The sequence below is a fragment of the Oncorhynchus kisutch genome, linkage group LG4 (genome assembly GCF_002021735.2).
Source record: "Oncorhynchus kisutch isolate 150728-3 linkage group LG4, Okis_V2, whole genome shotgun sequence".
NCBI lineage: Eukaryota > Metazoa > Chordata > Actinopteri > Salmoniformes > Salmonidae > Oncorhynchus > Oncorhynchus kisutch.
In genome coordinates, this window is record NC_034177.2 from 41,773,972 (window position 1) to 41,792,007 (window position 18,036).

Consider the following 18,036-nt stretch of genomic DNA (forward strand, 5'->3'; position numbering starts at 1 on the left):
CCACTGCTGCAGAGGATACATTCATTAGAATAACTGTACCTCGGATTTCAGCCCAAATAAAAGCTTCACAGAGTTCAAGTAACAGACCCATTTCAACATCAAGAGACTGCGTAATCAGGCCTCCATGGTCGAATTGCTGTAAAGAAATCACTACTAAAGGAAACCAATAATAAGAAGAGCTTGGGCAAAGAAACACAAGCAATGGACAATTAGACTGATGGAAATCTGTCCTTTGGTCTGATGAGTCCAAATGTGAGACTTTTGATTCCAACCCCCGTGTCTTTGTGAGACGTAGAGTAGGTTAACGGATGATCTCTGCATGTGTGGTTCTCACTGTGAAGCATGGAGGAGGAGGTGTAATAATGTGTGGGTTCTTTGCTGGTGACACTGTCAGTGATTTATTTAGAATTCAAGGCACACTTAACCAGCATGGATCCACAGCATTCTGCAGCGATACGCCATCCCATCTGGTTTGTGCTTAGTGGGACTATCATTTGTTTTTCAACAGGACAATGACCCAACACACCTTCAGGCTGTGTAAGGGCTATTTGACCAAGAAGGAGAGTGATGGAGTGCTGCATTAGATGACCTGGCCACTACAATCACCCAACCTCAACCCAATTGATATGGTTTGGGATGAGTTGGACCACAGAGTGAAGGAAAAGCTGCCAACAAGTGCTCAGCATATGTGGGAACTCCTTCAAGACTGTTGGAAAAGCATTCCAGGTGAAGCTGGTTGAAAGAATGCCAAGAGTGTGCAAAGCTGTCATCAAGGCAAAGGGTGGCTACATTTGAAGGTTCTCAAATATAACATATAAATGAATTTGTTTAACACTTCTTTGGTTACCACATGATTCCATATCTGTTATTTCATGGTTTTGATTTCTTCACTATTATTCACTATGTTTCCAAACATTTGAGTGGTACTGTACGTAATGCATCAATATTATGATTTAAACGATGGGCACATACAGTTGAAGTCAGAAGTTTACATAAATCTTTGTCAAATACATTTAAACTCAGTTCTTCACAATTACTGACATTTAATCCTAGTAAAAATTCCCTGTCTTAGATCAGTTAGGATCACCACTTTATTTTAAGAATGTGAAATGTCAGAATGATAGTAGAGAGAATGATTTATTTCAGCTTTTATTTATTTCATCACAATCCCAGTGGGTCAGAAGTTTACATACACTCAATTAGTAGTATGTACAGTACATGTACAGTTGAAGTCAGAAGTTTACATACACCTTAGCCAAATACATTTAATATCAGTTTTTCACAATTCCTGACATTTAATCCGAGTAAAAATTCCCTGTTTTAGGTCAGCTAGGATCACCACTTTATTTTAAGAATGTGAAATGTTAGAATAACAGTAGAGATAATTATTTATTTCAGCTTTTATTTCTTTCATCACATTCCCAGTGGGTCAGAAGTTTACATACACTAAATTAGAATTTGGTAGCATTGCCTTTAAATTGTTTAACTTGGGTCAAATGTTTTGGGTAGCCTTCCACAAGCTTCCCACAAAAAGTTGGGTGAATTCTGGCCTATTCCTCCTGACAGAGCTGGTGTAACTGAGTCAGGTTTGTAGGCCTCCTTGCTCTCACACGCTTTTTCAGTTCTGCCCACAAATGTTCTATGGGATTGAGGTCAGGGCTTTGTGATGGCTACTCCAATACCTTGACTTTGTTGTCCTTAAGCCATTTTGTCAAAATTTTGGAAGTATCATTGTCCATTTGGGAGACCCATTTGCGACCAAGCTTTAACTTCCTGACTGATGTCTTGAGATGTTGCTTCATTATATCCACATAACTTTCCTTTCTAATGACGCAATCTATTTTGTGAAGTGCACCAGTCCCTCCTGCAGCAAATCACCCCAACAACATGATGCTGCCACCCCCGTGCTTCACGGTTGGGATGGTGTTCTTCGGCTTGCAAGCCTCCCCCTTTTTCCTCCTAACACAACGATGGTCATTATGGCCAAACAGTTCTATTTTTGTTTCATCAGACCAGAGGACATTTCTCCAAAAAGTATGATCTTTGTCCCCATGTGCAGCTTTTTTTATGGCGTTTTGGAACAGTGGCATCTTCCTTGCTGAGCGGCCTTTCAGGTTATGTCGATATAGGACTTGTTATACTGTAAATATAGATACTTTTATACCTGTTTCCTCGAGCATCTCCACAAGGTCCTTTGCTGTTGTTCTGGGATTGATTTGCACTTTTCACACCAAAGTACGTTTATCTCTAGGAGACAGAACACGTCTCCTTCCTGAGCGGTATGACGGCTGCATGGTCTCATGGTGTTTATGTTTGCCTACTATTGTTTGTACAGATGAACGTGGTACCTTCATGCAATTGGAAATTGCTCCCAATGATGAACCAGACTTGATTTTCCCATGATATCAAGCAAAGAGGCACTGAGTTTGAAGGTAGGCCTTGAAATACATCCACAGTACACCTCCAATTGACTCAAATGATGTCAATTAGCCTATCAGAAGCTTCTAAAGCCATGACATAATTTTCTGGAATTTTCCAAGCTGTTTAAAGGCATAGTCAACTTAGTGTATGTAAACGTCTGACCCACTGGAATTGTGATACAGTGAATTATAAGTGAAATAATCTGTCTGTAAACAATTGTTGGAAAAATTATTTGTGTCATGCACAAAGTAGCTGTCCTAACCGACTTGCCAAAACTATAGTTTGTTAACAAGAAATTTGTGGAGTGGTTGAAAAATGAGTTTTAATGACTCTAACCTAAGTGTATGTAAACTTCTGACTTCAACTATAGGTGTAAAGGCCATTTTCCTCGTTGACTTACCATTCTGTTAGGGAAGGTGCTGAAGTCCTTTACCATGATCTGTCTGAGCATGTCAGGGTCAGCTACCACCACGGGCCTCCGGCCTAGATAGTATCTGGAGAGACAACACAGGACAGGTTGACATGCCAGACACATTTGTTTGCACGCATACACACACAAAGGCATACACACAGGAGCATTCACACAGCCACACACCCACGCACACACACAAACAGACACACATGCGCACACACACACATACACCACACACATACACCACACACACACAAACGGCTTTGGGGCTAGCATGAATAAATAACAGGACGCCAATCAAAAGTGGTGGTCATCACAGAGGAAGTGAGGCCTGAAATATACTCAAAACCACACCCACACACCTTAGACTTGGACTTGTTGAGGAGGCTAATACTGAAGTAGAGTCTTACAACTGAAGAACAACAAGCCATGGGCTTGATAAACCACAGGATTTAAAGGAGCAAAGTCATGGCTTTGTTTGTTTCCTACAGCACCACTCGTTATTGTTCTAGGCTAGTCCTCTCTGTCAGGATTGCCTCAGTTTACTGCAATGATAGCCAGGAAACACTGACTAACTGCTCAGTCCTATCTCACCATGTTATAGGACATAGGCTATAGGAGATTCATCACAAGGCTGAGTGGAGGGCTAATGCCCGGTGCTATAAAGCCAAGGTTAAAAGGTAAGGAGAAAGTCCTCTCTCACAGGAACTCCATCTTGTTAAGTGCCTTTTTAATGAAAGTACATTTCAAATGAAATTTTTTGTGAAGATAATTAGACACTGCAGATTGATAATTGGATATTAAATCTTCCAGGCAAATAAGAGATACAATACATCTAGGAATATTGGAGGTTTTAAAAGCTCCTCATTTATTGGAGAGTCTAAGGTTTCCAATCATCAGTGGAATACAGTGCTGGGTAAAGGTAGCTAGTATAAATATGATATTCAGCCCTGAGCGAGGGGCTGTATGGGGAGCCACAGTGGAGCACTGAGACTGTCTGTCACTATGAATTAAGAGTACCGTGCTCATCCCTGGCTCCCCTAAGTTACTCACATGCACACATGCACGTGCACACACACCCACCCCTCATCGGGGCTCATCAAAAAGCAGACAGCTATTCCTGCTGCTCCTATGGCAGTGTCTCATTCCTACAGTGACACACTAATCCAGCTCAGCCTGTGGCCAATCTCTATTCCTGTTATAGTTGTTATAATACCTACAGAAAAACATGTTGCCTCTGATAGATGCAGGGTGTCTATAGTCATTCAGACTACTACAACAGCTGTGAATAGTTACATTAACGAAACAATTCCTCTAAAAACGACATATAGTGGGCTTTCAACAGATTCACAAACAACTCCTGGACCCATAAAACAAAAGGTCTCAGAGTAGTGCTGATCCAGGAGTGCTGATCCAGGATCAGTGTTGCCTTTTCGATCATAATGAATAAGATTATATGGACAGAGGGGGGGGCTGATCCTATATCATCACTCCTACTCAGAGACATTATTTGAACATAGGCCATGAACTCTGGATGACATGACAGGAGGGTAGGCTACAGAAGATGTTGCTCTTGTCTTGTCCCCAGTTGCAAAGCTAATGTTACTCCACATGTAGCAAGGTTTAAATAGTATGGGGTAATGGTCCAGCAGTAGAGGGAGGACTCTGACCTCCTTTTAAAGGAAGGACATTTAACAATCCATTTGCCTGTTTATGACTGCACCAGGTTCAGTTATCTGGCCCGGAAGTCATGCTATGCAGGCTCCTCTGTGTGTTGGTGTGTTTCATGACCCATCGGTGGCTATAGTCGCAACACCGTAACTATACAAATGTATGAATGCATTTCATTCCGGTGTAAGTTTCACCTGCCATTGTATGGTCCTGCTGTATTTTAGTTTCCAAAATACAAATCACAAATATTTCTGCCTGAGCATATTCACGGTGAATTTTGTTAGCAGAGAAACGAGGTTATTTGTGTATTTTTTTCTTCTTCTATTGTCCATTAGATGTATTTATATTATCTGTATTTATGTTATACAGTTGAAGTCAGAAGTTTACATACACTTAGGTTGGAGTCAATAAAACTCGTTTTTAAACCACTCCACACATTTCTTGTTAAAAAAAACTATAGTTTTGGCAAGTTGGTTAGGACATCTACTTTTTGCATGACACAAGTCATTTTTCTAACAATTGTTTACAGACAGGTTATTTAACTTATAATTCACTATATCACTGTATCCAGTGGGTCAGAGGTTTCCATACACTGAGTTGACTGTGCCTTGAAACAGCTTGGAAAATTCCAGAAAATTATGTTATGGCTTTAGATGCTTCTGATAGGCTAATTGACATCATTTGAGTCAATTGGGGGTGTACCTGTGAATGTATTTCAAGGCCTACCTTCAAGCTCAGTGCCTCTTTGCTTGACATCATGGGAAAATCAAAAGAAATCAGCCAAGACCTCAGAAAAACAATTGTAGACCTCTACAAGTCTGGTTCATCCTTAGGAGCAATTTCCAAACGCCTGAAGGTACCACGTTCATCGGTACAAACAATAGTATGCAAGTATAAACACCATGGGACTACGCAGCTGTCATACCGCTCAGGAAGGAGACGCGTTCTGTCTCCTAGAGATGAACGTACTTTGGTGCGAAAAGTGCAAATCAATCCCAGAACAACAGCAAAGGACCTTGTGAAGATGCCGGAGGAAACAGGTACAAAGTATCTATATCCACAGTACAATAAGTCCTATATCGACATGAAAGGCCACTAAGTAAGGAAGAAGCCACTGCTCAAAAACCGCCATAAAAAAGCCAGACTATGGTTTTCAACTGCACATGGGGACAAAGATCGTACTTTTTGGAGAAATGTCCTCTGGTCTGATGAAACCGTGAAGCACGGGGGTGGCAGCATCATGTTGTGGGGGTGCTTTGCTATAGGAGGGACTGGTGAACTTAACAAAATAGATGGCATCATGAGGATGGGAAATTACGTGGATATATTGAAGCAACATCTCAAGACATCAGTCAGGAAGTTAAATCTTGGTCGCAAATGGGTCTTCCAAATGGACAATGACCCCAAGCATTCTTCCAAAGTTGTGGCAAAATGGCTTAAGGACAACAAAGTCAAGGCATTGGAGTGGTATTGGAGTGGTCAACTGAAAAAGTGTGTGTGAGCAAGGAGGCCTGCAAACCTGACTCAGTTACACCAGCTCTGTCAGGAGGAATGGGCCAAAATTCACCCAACTTATTGTGGGAAGCTTGTGGAAGGCTACCCATAATGTTTGACCCAAATTGAACCATTTAAAGGCAATGCTACCAAATACTAATTGAGTGTATGTAAACTTCTGACCCACTGGGAATGTGATGAAAGAAATAAAAGCTGAAATAAGTAATTCTCTCTACAATTATTCTGACATTTCACATTCTTAAAATAAAGTGAAAAACTGAGTTAAAATGTACTTGGCTAAGGTGTATGTAAACTTCCGACTTCAACTGCATGTCTCATATGAAAAATAAAGACACTTTGAAAGACTTAGTTCTAGCACTGAGTTCTTTCAACTTTGATAAGTTGATAGGGGAGCGCTCTGAGATGACGGGTTCAATCAATGTGCCATGAGCCTCTTTCTTCTGGAGAAACGACGTATCGAGCTAGTGTACTACTCCTGCTGAAGGCTGTAGTAATGTCTTTTGGCATATATCCGTGCATTCTGGCTTAAGTTTGCTTTTCCTGTCATGGCACGAAATCCAGCCATAGTGAAACCAATTATCCCCGCTCTACTCCTCCAACCTTTTACATACAGAGAGAACGAGAGGAGCCTTCTCCCTTTGATGTGCTCTTAAGGGAAAAAAATCTGCCTTCCATAAGCAGGCCTGTATAATCAACGCAGAGCTAATCTATCTGCACATCTAAGTGTGGCACTGGAATAAGTTTTCCAAGAAGCTTATTTTTTAATCTTATAGTGTTGCTTTTCACTAGCCTGATCCCAGATCAGTTTGTGCTTGTCTTGCCAATTCTTACGGTCATCGTCACATCATTGTTTGGCAAGACAAGCACAAACAGATCTGGGACCAGCCTAGCTTTTCACAAGCTTCACTGATACTTCTAACACGTCTAACAGAGGACAGGTTAGAACACTGGACAAGTCAATAAGAGTGTCCTGTGTGATTTGGGTTTGGTGTATGACTTGGCTAGGATGTCAATGCAGAGAAGTGTCAATCACTTACCCACATTACTCTCCCATACTTGTGAATCAGGTCCAGGTGAACAAGCCCTGAAAAGAAAGATTAGAAAGGAACCAACTGAGATTCTATATAATTGATCATTTTATATGAGAGGCTTTGGTGACATCTTATCCATTCTCTCTGCTATAATGAAATGATGTGATTCTCTGTGGGTAGCTGATTGACATCTGCTAAATAAGCACTGTCCGTTGTCTTAGCTACTGGTGTAAACTTCAAAGAAACACCCTAGCAGCACACGACGACAGCTGCATTGATTTGTCTGACACGTCTTAACAACCACAGACTCCTTCACATTACTGTGTCAGATGCCAACATTGACACATGACTGACATCTTAATAAATTGCTAAAACTTTACCCTGAACTATGATCCCTGACCAACAGGCTACTGGAAATGCAAAGTGTGTGTGTGTGTGTGTGTGTGTGAGAGAGAGGGTATGTGAGTATGGTTCCTTAAAAACACACGCTTCTTGAACTGCGTGCTTCTCCATACAAACGAGTCATTTTATCTGAAAAACTGCCTTTCATCTTCTTCCAGTTGACTTGTTCGCAATCTTCTACAGAACAACAGGCTTGACAGACTGACAGAAAGAAGGAGAAGTGACGGTTTCAGTTCTGCTGTGCATTGATCTTCACTATTGATCTGCTCAAACAGTTCCTGTCTCAAGGCCTGTGTGTGTGTGTGCGTGTGTGTGTTTTGGGTTTTACTATCCTTGTGGGGACATTTCGCCAGTCCTCACAGGGAAAAACATTTAGGTGTTAGGGTTAGAGGTCTGGGTTTAAGGTTAAGGGTTAGGTTTAGGGGGTTAGGGAAAATAGGATTTTGAATGGGAATCAATTGTTTGGTTTCCACAAGGACAGTAAAACAAACAGGTGTGTGTGTGTGTGTGTGTGTGTGTGTGTGTGTGTGTGTGTGTGTGTGTGTGTGTGTGTGTGTGTGTGTGTGCGTGCGTGTGAGAGAGCGCTTAACTCATCACAGCTCTATAATACAAAACATCAGCCACTATGATTTTAGACTCAAGAGCATTCAGTTCCTTTCACAACGATCTGGGGAATGAATCCATGGTAGGCCTACTGCAACGTAGCTGAGCACACTTAATTCAACCACACTTAATAATTGTACCCTTTTAGATCATAATGAATGCGATTGTGTAGACAAAGGGAACCGGATCCTAGATCAGCACTCTAATACACTTTCTGAATATGGGCCCAGTACAGATGCTTGTTTGTCCCACTGTAGGAGCCCTGTCTTATCTCTTATGAATTAAAATGACACAACCAGTCGGATGTTGAACTGTTGGAAAACGTGTTGTGGGGATGCTTTGTTAAAATCGGCACCAGAACTAAGGGAGAGTGAGAAGGCAAACACGTAATATTATTTTGTTCTCAGTATGTGGTCTCGGCATCATTTGCATATTTGAATACAACAGACTGCCAGTATTGCACTAAAAGCATACAGGAGAAGAGCTGCAATTTTAAGTGACGTTTTCTCAAAGAATCCAAAACACAGAACACTTGTCTACTTCAGCATGCTCATCCCTATAAGAGAGTAACCTGTAAGAGGTTCCCTGCAGTCATGCATTTGTATTCACATGCGGACCAATGGTTTGACCCTGGGGTGTGTGTGTGTACTATGGGTTTTGTTAAGCCTTTGTCTACTGCAGTGTGTATACTTACTGCCTCCCTGTCTGTGCACTAGATGCACCTTACTCTTGGCACATGTCGCATGTGCTGCAGCCTCCTGTCTTCTGAGGGGATAACGTTTTGTGTTGTTGTGATGGCTAGCCTGGCTGTGAAGTAGTCCCTGTGTGACAGACAGTGGAGCCGTTGGCCAGGGGATTGATGGGCCTGATGAAATATACAATAGGACCCACCACACGCCCCGCACACACACACACACACACACACACACACACACACACACACACACACACACACACACACACACACACACACACACACACACACACACACACACACACACACACACACACACACACACACACACACACACACACACACACACACACACACACATCTAATAACCCAGGCAGGCCTGCTATCCTCTCCTCTTATCACACAGTGAACTCAGCAGAATGGATCAGAGCGGACCTCTGTGTCCCGCATCATCTCTCATCAACACACTACGCCTGACGAGTAACAATCTCACCGTGGAGAAAGTTAAGCTTTAGAGACAGGGATATGGTGTCATGTGGACTACTAAATAAATGGTACTATCTGCAAGTACACACAGAGTTTTGCTTAAGGAGAAACATAAGAAATAGTGCAATCAAATGTCCAATAACCTTTTTGAGGAATAGCAACTTTGCTTAACTTAATTCTTAAGTCTATCATTAAGGAAAAAATGGCAGTTAAGAAGAAATGTCTTCTTAAGAAGGTTTTGTGAATCTGGGCCCAGGAGTGTTACATAAACAGTAGAACCAAGCTCAAGCTCTTTCACGGGAGTTTTACCCACATTCAAGAGACTACGATTATGAATTGGTAATATCTTAGACAGAGCCCTGATGCTCTGCAGTCTGACTAGTGCATGTTGAGTGTATTGCTCATGACGACTCCATTGTCCTGCCACTAGATGTCAGTGCAGAGCAGAGACAGGGCTGGTGGAAGGCTGGTGAACGCTCCTCAGGGCTTTTTATAAAGCTTGTCTACAGAAAGGGTTTGCTTGCGTGACCTTCTCATAGATGGCATAAGAATTTAACCGTGAACAATGTACCCATGTGCCGTGCATGTCTGCAGGAGTCAGGGGTAGCACTGGACACCAGTCAAAAATGATTAGGATACATTTCCCTCAGTATTCAGTGGATCAGGGTGAGGGAATGTATGGGCAAAAATAAAGGAAAGAACATGTCTTACATTCATGAACCAAGAACACACACGCTAAAACAGCCTTTCTGTCTCAACTCTTTCTCCGTCTTTCTGCGAGGCAGTAGAATCAGAGAAGAACCAGAGTTGAATAGCCTGATCCCCCCCCCTTCACCCATCCCTTTGGAGGCGAACCACAGCTCGAGAACAATGGGGGGGTCTCAAAGAGGATTGCATCGCCACATAGAAGAAAAAGCTGTGGTGGGCATTCATTCAGTCTTCATGTTTACGAAGAAAACCCCTACATATGATCATGTGAAAGACAGACCGAGAGAGGGCTCCTCAATCCTCCTCAACCCTTCTGGCTGAACTGAATAGTGGTCCGTTGGCTCACAAAGGGGAACCTGTCTCGTTAAGATGCTTATAGAAAGCACTGGGCTCGTTGATATGCAAGGCGAGAGTGGTCCACAGTTTTCCTGCTTTAGAGTTAATTAAGTACCAGGCAGACACCGTTTGGCAGAGTGCCCCGGCTGGTCTACCCCCCTCTCCCCTCCGGAGCCCTGGGGTGGCTACCGCCCTGGCATTCCTGCAGTCTGGGCCCCCATGGAGGGGTGATGGGTACAGAGCATTGGAGTGCGCCCGACAGAGTGCCCCTTCATGGTGCTGCCCACTGCACCAGTCCAAACTGTCTCCATTCATCCATCTCTCTCTCTCTTTCCCTGTTTCTTTACCCCTCTCTTTTCCTCTCCTTCTCCACAGTCCCTCCCTCTCCATCTCTCTCTCCCCCAGTCTTTTTATCACTGCAGAGACCGTCGCATAGCAATGCCGGACACACAGTGCTGCTTAATGTTCTAACCACAATGCCGAGCAGAGCCGGAGAGGTGCCGGTCACCAACAGAGGCATACTTCATCAAGTCCAGGATAGTGTGTGTGTGTGTGTGTGTGTGTGTGTGTGTGTGTGTGTGTGTGTGTGTGTGTCAAGCATGCGCAGGACAGACTCCCCCACAGCTCCTGCCACAGACAACTCTTAATTGAGGATTCATCACTGACGGAACCAATCAATAGTTTGCGGTCTTGACTCGACAACGCAACACATAACATTGGGAAGTTTGTCCTATCCGAATTCCTCTTACGACTGCTGCAGAATGAAACACAGCAGCAAGGTGTTAGGTTCCAACTGAAACGGTACCCTATTCCCTATATAGTGCACTACTTATGACCATGGCTCTTGTAGGGAATTGGGTGCCATTTTGGATGGATCTTTGGTCTAGGGAGAGATAGACATTCCTCTCTCTATCTATTCACCATGCCCAATAATTTCTCTACCCCACTTTGTAGTTCCATTCAGAGAGTCTGCACCGCAGTGTCCTCTGCTTTAGCCTGACCTTGGGAGTCATGGAGAGATGTTGGCCAGGGAAGAGGCTGGACCATGCCATTAAATCTGTGGGGGTTTAGCTCTCAGAGCTCTCAATCTCTTGTAAGCTAGGCCCGGTAATACCAGCTCTCTTTCGCTGGCTAATGTACTGTTTGGCTGTGTTGTGTGAAGGGGCCAGAGAGGTTGAGGGGATGCCATCTTTACAGGGGGGAACATGGGGGTTGGTGGTGGGTGAACCTCTATATCTGTGGCTTGGGTATCAGAAAGGGTCAACCAGTCAGCCAGCACGCCAGTCAGCCAGATAGAGATAGAGCTCAACCGGAGCGCTAGGGAGCAGTCAGCCTGCGTGTCACCCTGTCAGCCAGTGGACTGAGCTCAACCAGAGGAGTGTGGGGGTGGGGAGCAGTCACAGTGTGTGTCAGCTAGTGATGGGGGGGGAAATAAATACAGTTACATATCGCTATACGTATCATTTACCGCTATACATATCATTTACCGCTATACATATAATTTACCGCTATACGTATCATTTACCGCTATACGTATCATTTACCGCTATACATATCATTTACCGCTATACGTATCATTTACCGCTATACGTATCATTTACCGCTATACATATCATTTACCGCTATACATATAATTTACCGCTATACATATCATTTACCGCTATACATATCATTTACCGCTATACATATCATTTACCGCTGTACATATCATTTACCGCTATACATATCATTTACCGCTATACATATCATTTACCTCTATACATATCGTTTACCGCTATACATATCATTTGCCGCTGTACATATCGTTTACCGCTATACATATCATTTACCGCTATACATATCATTTACCGCTATACGTATAATTTATCGCTATACATATAATTTATTGCTATACGTATCATTTATCGCTATACATACCATTTATCGCAAAACGTATCATTTATCGCTATACATATCATTTATCGCTATACATATAATGTATCACTATACATATCATTTACCGCTATACATATCATTTACCGCTATACATATCATTTATCGCTATACGTATCATTTATCGCTATACATATCATTTATCGCTATTTGACTCCAGGTATGTGTCGAGGTACAGATCTGGGGAAGGGTACCAAAATTGTCTGCAGCATTGAACTCGTTTTCTCATGCTCTCTCTTGTCTCAGACACATAGTGAGCAATATGTTTGGAACATGAAATCGCAATAAAATCACGTTATCGAACCGCGATACATATAGAATCATGAGAATCACAATACATATCGTATCGGCACCTAAGTATCGTGATAATATGTCTTGTGATGTCCCTGGCAATTACCAGCCCTGATGTCAGCCCGTCTGCCTAGACCATCTCAGACCTCCTTCCGTACTCTGGGTTTTACTTTGTTACATTTTTAATTTAACCTTTATTTAACTAGGCAAGTTAGTTAAAAACAAGTTCATATTTACAATGACGGCCTACCCCAGATGATGCTGGGCCAGTTGTATGCCGCCCTACTGGGCTCCTGATCACGGTCGGTTGTTAACAGCCCGGGATCGAACCCGGGTCTGCAGTGACGCCTCTAGCACTGCTGCGCCACTCAGGATTCCACTAAAATGGGTGACAGGTCTGCCACCACTGGAGCTTCTTCTAGGCACTGACTGTGTGGTGGTCACTGGCAGAAGTCAGCGGCATGTTGAAAACCGACTAAATTGGCACGTCATGTGTGCTGGGTGTGTTGGATACAGGGACGCCGTGCTAGTAAAACACACACGTGCATGCGCGCAAATGCAATCCACATACCGTATGATCATGCACTTACACACACAAACACACACACACACACATACAAAGACACACACTTTCTCGTTGTTGTGTTTGGCTGTGAGTGTGGCTTTCAGAAGTGGGTCAGATGATTGTATACGAGAGCACCACTCCAGAGAGGGCTCCTTGTGTCTGCAGAGTCTCAGCACTCACACACACACACTATGGCAGCAGCAGCAGTATCTCCCCTGCTTCACCTGGAGAGACCGCCCAGCCCCAGACAGACAGTGAAATTATGCAAGGCACTGAAGGCAGAGCTTCATGCATACTTAACCACCTCAGCCCTTAGCCTGCCAGGCTGCCACTGCAGTTCAGCTGAGAGGGACACTCTAAGAGCACTGGCTATTGTGTAAGAGGCTTCGGAGCACTAGGTTCTCCTTAGATCACGCTTTTAAAAGCATATCACTGTATCTCTCAGATATATTCATCGAAGAGAGACCATGCAACAGTCAGTGCCTATTTGAGACAGCAGCAGAGCACTCATTCCCAATCCTACGTCAATGATGGCAGAATAAGACAAACAGGCAAAGTAGGAAGTAGAGGGATAAGAGAGAGAGCGAGAGGAAGCCAGAGAGAGAAAGTCATAGCGGCCCTAGAAAAAGCCCAGTGAGCTAGTTACAGTGAGTGACAGGCGAGCCAGCCCACTCTGCCTGTCTACCCCGCTAAGGATTATTGACCTCTGAATCTCATCAAGATCTGTCCTGCGGAGAAACATCCTGAAGCCACCACACCATAGGCAATAATCACACATAGCATTTAAAGGAATTGTCTTATATGAATGGATGTCAAACGGAATGTCAAGCACAAGAGTAATATGCTGACCTCACCGCAACGCGAGCGCTGCAAAATAAATGTACACATGCATGTTATTCAATCACACACTGCTCGTGCGCCTCAGCGAGTGTCTGCGTGGCCAGGCGCTAAAATAGAAATAGGTTCTATTTGTGATGCTCAACTCGCTGAAAGTCTGGCCTTCCCATCTCCTCATTGGTTTTTAGGAGCATATACCCACATGGGTGATTGAAAGAATAATTGACGTCCACACTCCAGTTGGTTGTAGTAACGCATCGTAAAGTTAGTTGCCAACCGCCATATAAAGTCCAAAGAAGAAAAAAAGAAGCCTGAGGAAAGAGGAGAGATGACGAGAAAGGAATTCTCTGTGTGAGTAAATTTAAGGAATGACACCCACGACTTCAGATTGTATGTAAATGTCGGTAAATCATATACATTTCTGGAATGTACTGTTATTCCCCTTTAATCTCTAGTGTCTTTGTTGCAGGGTAGGATGGGTAGAATCGTGAGTGGATCAAAATATCCCCATATTAAATCAGTGATATTTAACCCTCCCTCCCTCCCACTCACTTTTTTTAAATTATTTTTTTATTTTACATTATATATTCATCATAAAAGTAATGCAATTAACAATAAGGGTAATGTATTTGGGAATCACATGGTATTAAAAGTATTTAATTAACTTGTTAGTCGTTTATAATGAACAAATCTAATGAAGTGCAGCTAGATGTTGGAAGCCTGATTTCTCTCACCTTCAGGGGTGGTGTGTGCGTGCGGATGTCTGCGTGGGAGTGTGTGTTTGTGAGTGTGCGTGTGTGTGTGTGTGTGTGTTTGTGTGTGTGTGTGTGTACCCCCAAAAAGGACAGGCAATACCCAACCATTGCCTCGGTCAAAGGTAGGCAAAACTTTGCACTGAACTCTGTATTAAACATTTAAATATCACAATAGTAAGAAGGTAAAATATGCATAAATGAAGTTGTTTCTTTGAGTGAGACTGTATCCATCTTCCATAGTAGTCGGTATCTTACCTGACGAAATAGAAACATGTTCCCAAAGAACGGGGACGGTTTGGGGTGCCTGATTCCACATCGAGCCAGGGCTGAATAGGGGAATGTAGCATACCTAGAGAGAGAGAGAGAGAGAGAGAGAGAGAGAGAGAGAGGGGAGAGAGGACAGAGAGAGAGAAGAGAGAGAGGAGAGAGAGGACAAAGAGGAGAGAGAGAGAAAGAGAGAGGAGAGGGAGAGAGAGGAGGGAAAGGAGAAAGGTAAGAGAGGAGAGAGAGAGAGAGAGAAAGGAGAGAGAAAGAGAGAAGAGAGAGTGAGAGAGAGAGAGAAATGAGAGAGAGAGAGAGAGAGAGAAGAGAAAGAGATAGGGGGAGAAGAGAAAGGAGAGAGAGAGAGAGAGAAGAGAAGAGAAAGGAGAGAGACAGAGATAGAAAGAGAGAAGAGAGAGAGAGAAGAGAGAGAGAGAGAGAGAGAGAAAGAGAGGAGAGAGAGAGAGACAAAGGGAGAGAAAGACAAAGGGAGAGAAAGAGAGAGACAAAGGGAGAGAAAGAGAGAGACAAAGGGAGAGAAAGAGAGAGAGAGAGAGAGAGAGAGAGAGAGAGAGAAAGGGGGGACAAAATAAATCGAGAAACAGAGACAGAAAGAGAGACAAAGAGAGTCGGAGTGTGAGCTAGTAACGTGTAAAAGAGAATGGGGGATAAGGTAGTAATGCAACAGAGATTACGGCGTCTAATGTGGCAGATATGCTGCCTAAGCAGCGCTTCACACAAACACACAACATTATTACACTGGAAGGATTTATTTGTTCGGGGGAAAGTAAAAAATTCCAGACTTTGACTCCTAAAACAGAACAGCAAAATGGAACAGCATGCATTATTCATCACAGGAGCTGCTGCCGTTTTCTGCTGACATGCAAGTCTTTGGAATGTGGAAGGGGCCTTTTGTACAAGACTTTGAGGAGCATTATGGGATACGACAGCTGGGATGTTCTTTAGTCATGTAATACGCCGTCTGCTCTAAACGTGGTGGATTCTGTAGAGTGTGTGTGTGTATTTGAGTATCCTGGCCATTGAAAGGGCAATTAAATGATGGCTGCCTCCTTGTTTGCTGCTACAGTCACGGACTACGAGGCTAAGAGACAGGAAATTGTGTTTACAGTCAGAAAATAAAGCTGTACACACAAACACTCCCACACAGGCAGGGAGATGTGACAGACAGGCAGGCTTATGGATCAGGGCAAACAACTCTGACTGGATTGAGGAAGTCATATTTCCACGTCGTACATAAACAACCAACACAAGAAGGCAGCAAGACAGAGCAGCCAATACAGGACGGATTCACACATACGCTCACAGGCACGCAAGACCTCTGATGCTAAATGCGCACACACACACACACACACACACACACACACACACACACACACACACACACACACATACACATACACATACACATACACATACACAAACACACACACACACATACACATACACATACACAAACACACACACACACATACACACACACACACACACACACACACACACACACACACACACACACACACACACACACACACACACACACACACACCCCAAGACCTCTTATACTAAAAACCAAAATAGATTTGAGAATCCACTTCATCTCCCCCTAAGCCCCTTAAGGAGGTCCATTACCATATTAGTGAAACTCAAACTGTAGATGAAACGCTGGACAAGAAATCTCATCACACCGACTCATTTTAAAACACCTTCGCAATTATAACGATGCGCGTCACACAGCCGTGACAGACAGACATCCCTCTCAATGTACATCAGAAGAGGGACTCACAGCGCATAGTAACTGCTTTGGAATTCCGTGGCGTTTTACTCCATTAAGTCCCATACTCTAGCCTACATCCCTGATTGACACAGTGGTTCATGTCCTATGTTACGGAGAGATGCAGACTGGGTGAGATATTGTTGTGGCAATGTGTGAGTTTATAATGGCTGGTGGCATGGCCTCATTTACGGAGAGACAGGGGTAGTGGTGTTGTCATCAGCAGCAGGCAAATGTCACTCACAAACATATCTAACTGTGGGCGTTGCTGTAGAGGCCATGAAGAAGGCCATGAAGAGGACATGAAGAAGGCCAAGAAGAGGCCATGAAGAGGCCATGAAGAGGACATGAAGAGGCCATGAAGAGGCCATGAAGAGAACATGAAGAGGCCATGAAGAGGACATGAAGAAGGCCATGAAGAGGCCATGAAAAGGCCATGAAGTGGTCATGAAGAGGCCATGAATAGGCCATGAAGAGGACATGAAGAGGCCATGAAGAAGGCTATGAAGAGGCCATGAAGAGGCCATGAAGAGGCCATGAAGAAGGCCATGAAGAGTGAAGAGGCCATGAAGAAGGCCATGAAGAAGGCAATGAAGAGGCCATGAAGAGGCCATGAAGAAGGCCATGAAGAAGGCCATGAAGAGGCCATGAAGAGGCCATGAAGAGGCCATGAAGAAGAGCATGAAGAGGCCATGAAGAAGGCCATGAAGAAGGCCATGAAGAGGACATGAAGAGGCCATGAAGAAGCCCATGAAGAGGCCATGAAGGCCATGAAGAAGGCTTGAAGAGGCCATGAAGAAGCCCATGAAGAGGCCATGAAGAAGACCATGAAGAAGGCCATGAAGAAGCCCATGAAGAGGCCATGAAGAAGGCCATGAAGAAGGCCATGAAGAAGGCCATGAAGAAGCCCATGAAGAGGCCATGAAGAAGGCCATGAAGAAGGCCATGAAGAAGGCCATGAAGAAGCCCATGAAGAGGCCATGAAGAAGGCCATGAAGAAGGCCATGAAGAAGGCCATGAAGAATAAGCAGTCAATAAGCACACAAATGTTCCTTTACTGACTGACTTGTCATCTAATAAGATATGGTGAGTGCTAAGCCCAGGGATGTGATCCAGCTGAAGCTGGGCATTACCGCACACACACGCACGCACACACACACACACACACACACACACACACACACACACACACACACACACACACACACACACACACACACACACACACACACACACACACACACACACACACACACACACACACACACACAGAGACAGACAGGTGCTCCTATGAGAGCAAAGATTTAGTGTTCCTACAACACCA

The 18,036-nt window shown here is 43.8% G+C and overlaps 1 long non-coding RNA gene across 2 annotated transcripts in view; it reads right to left on the minus strand.

The window, feature by feature from the left end:
* The window catches only part of LOC116352885 (uncharacterized), a 47,871-nt gene that overhangs the window by 8,062 nt on the left and 21,773 nt on the right, over positions 1-18,036 (minus strand). For both annotated transcript variants that reach the window (XR_004209725.1, XR_004209724.1), the window contains exons 3-5: positions 14,915-15,008; positions 7,057-7,103; positions 2,822-2,915 (exon numbers count right to left, since the gene is read on the minus strand). This is a non-coding gene — a long non-coding RNA (uncharacterized LOC116352885). The remainder of the gene's footprint in view (positions 1-2,821; positions 2,916-7,056; positions 7,104-14,914; positions 15,009-18,036) is intronic.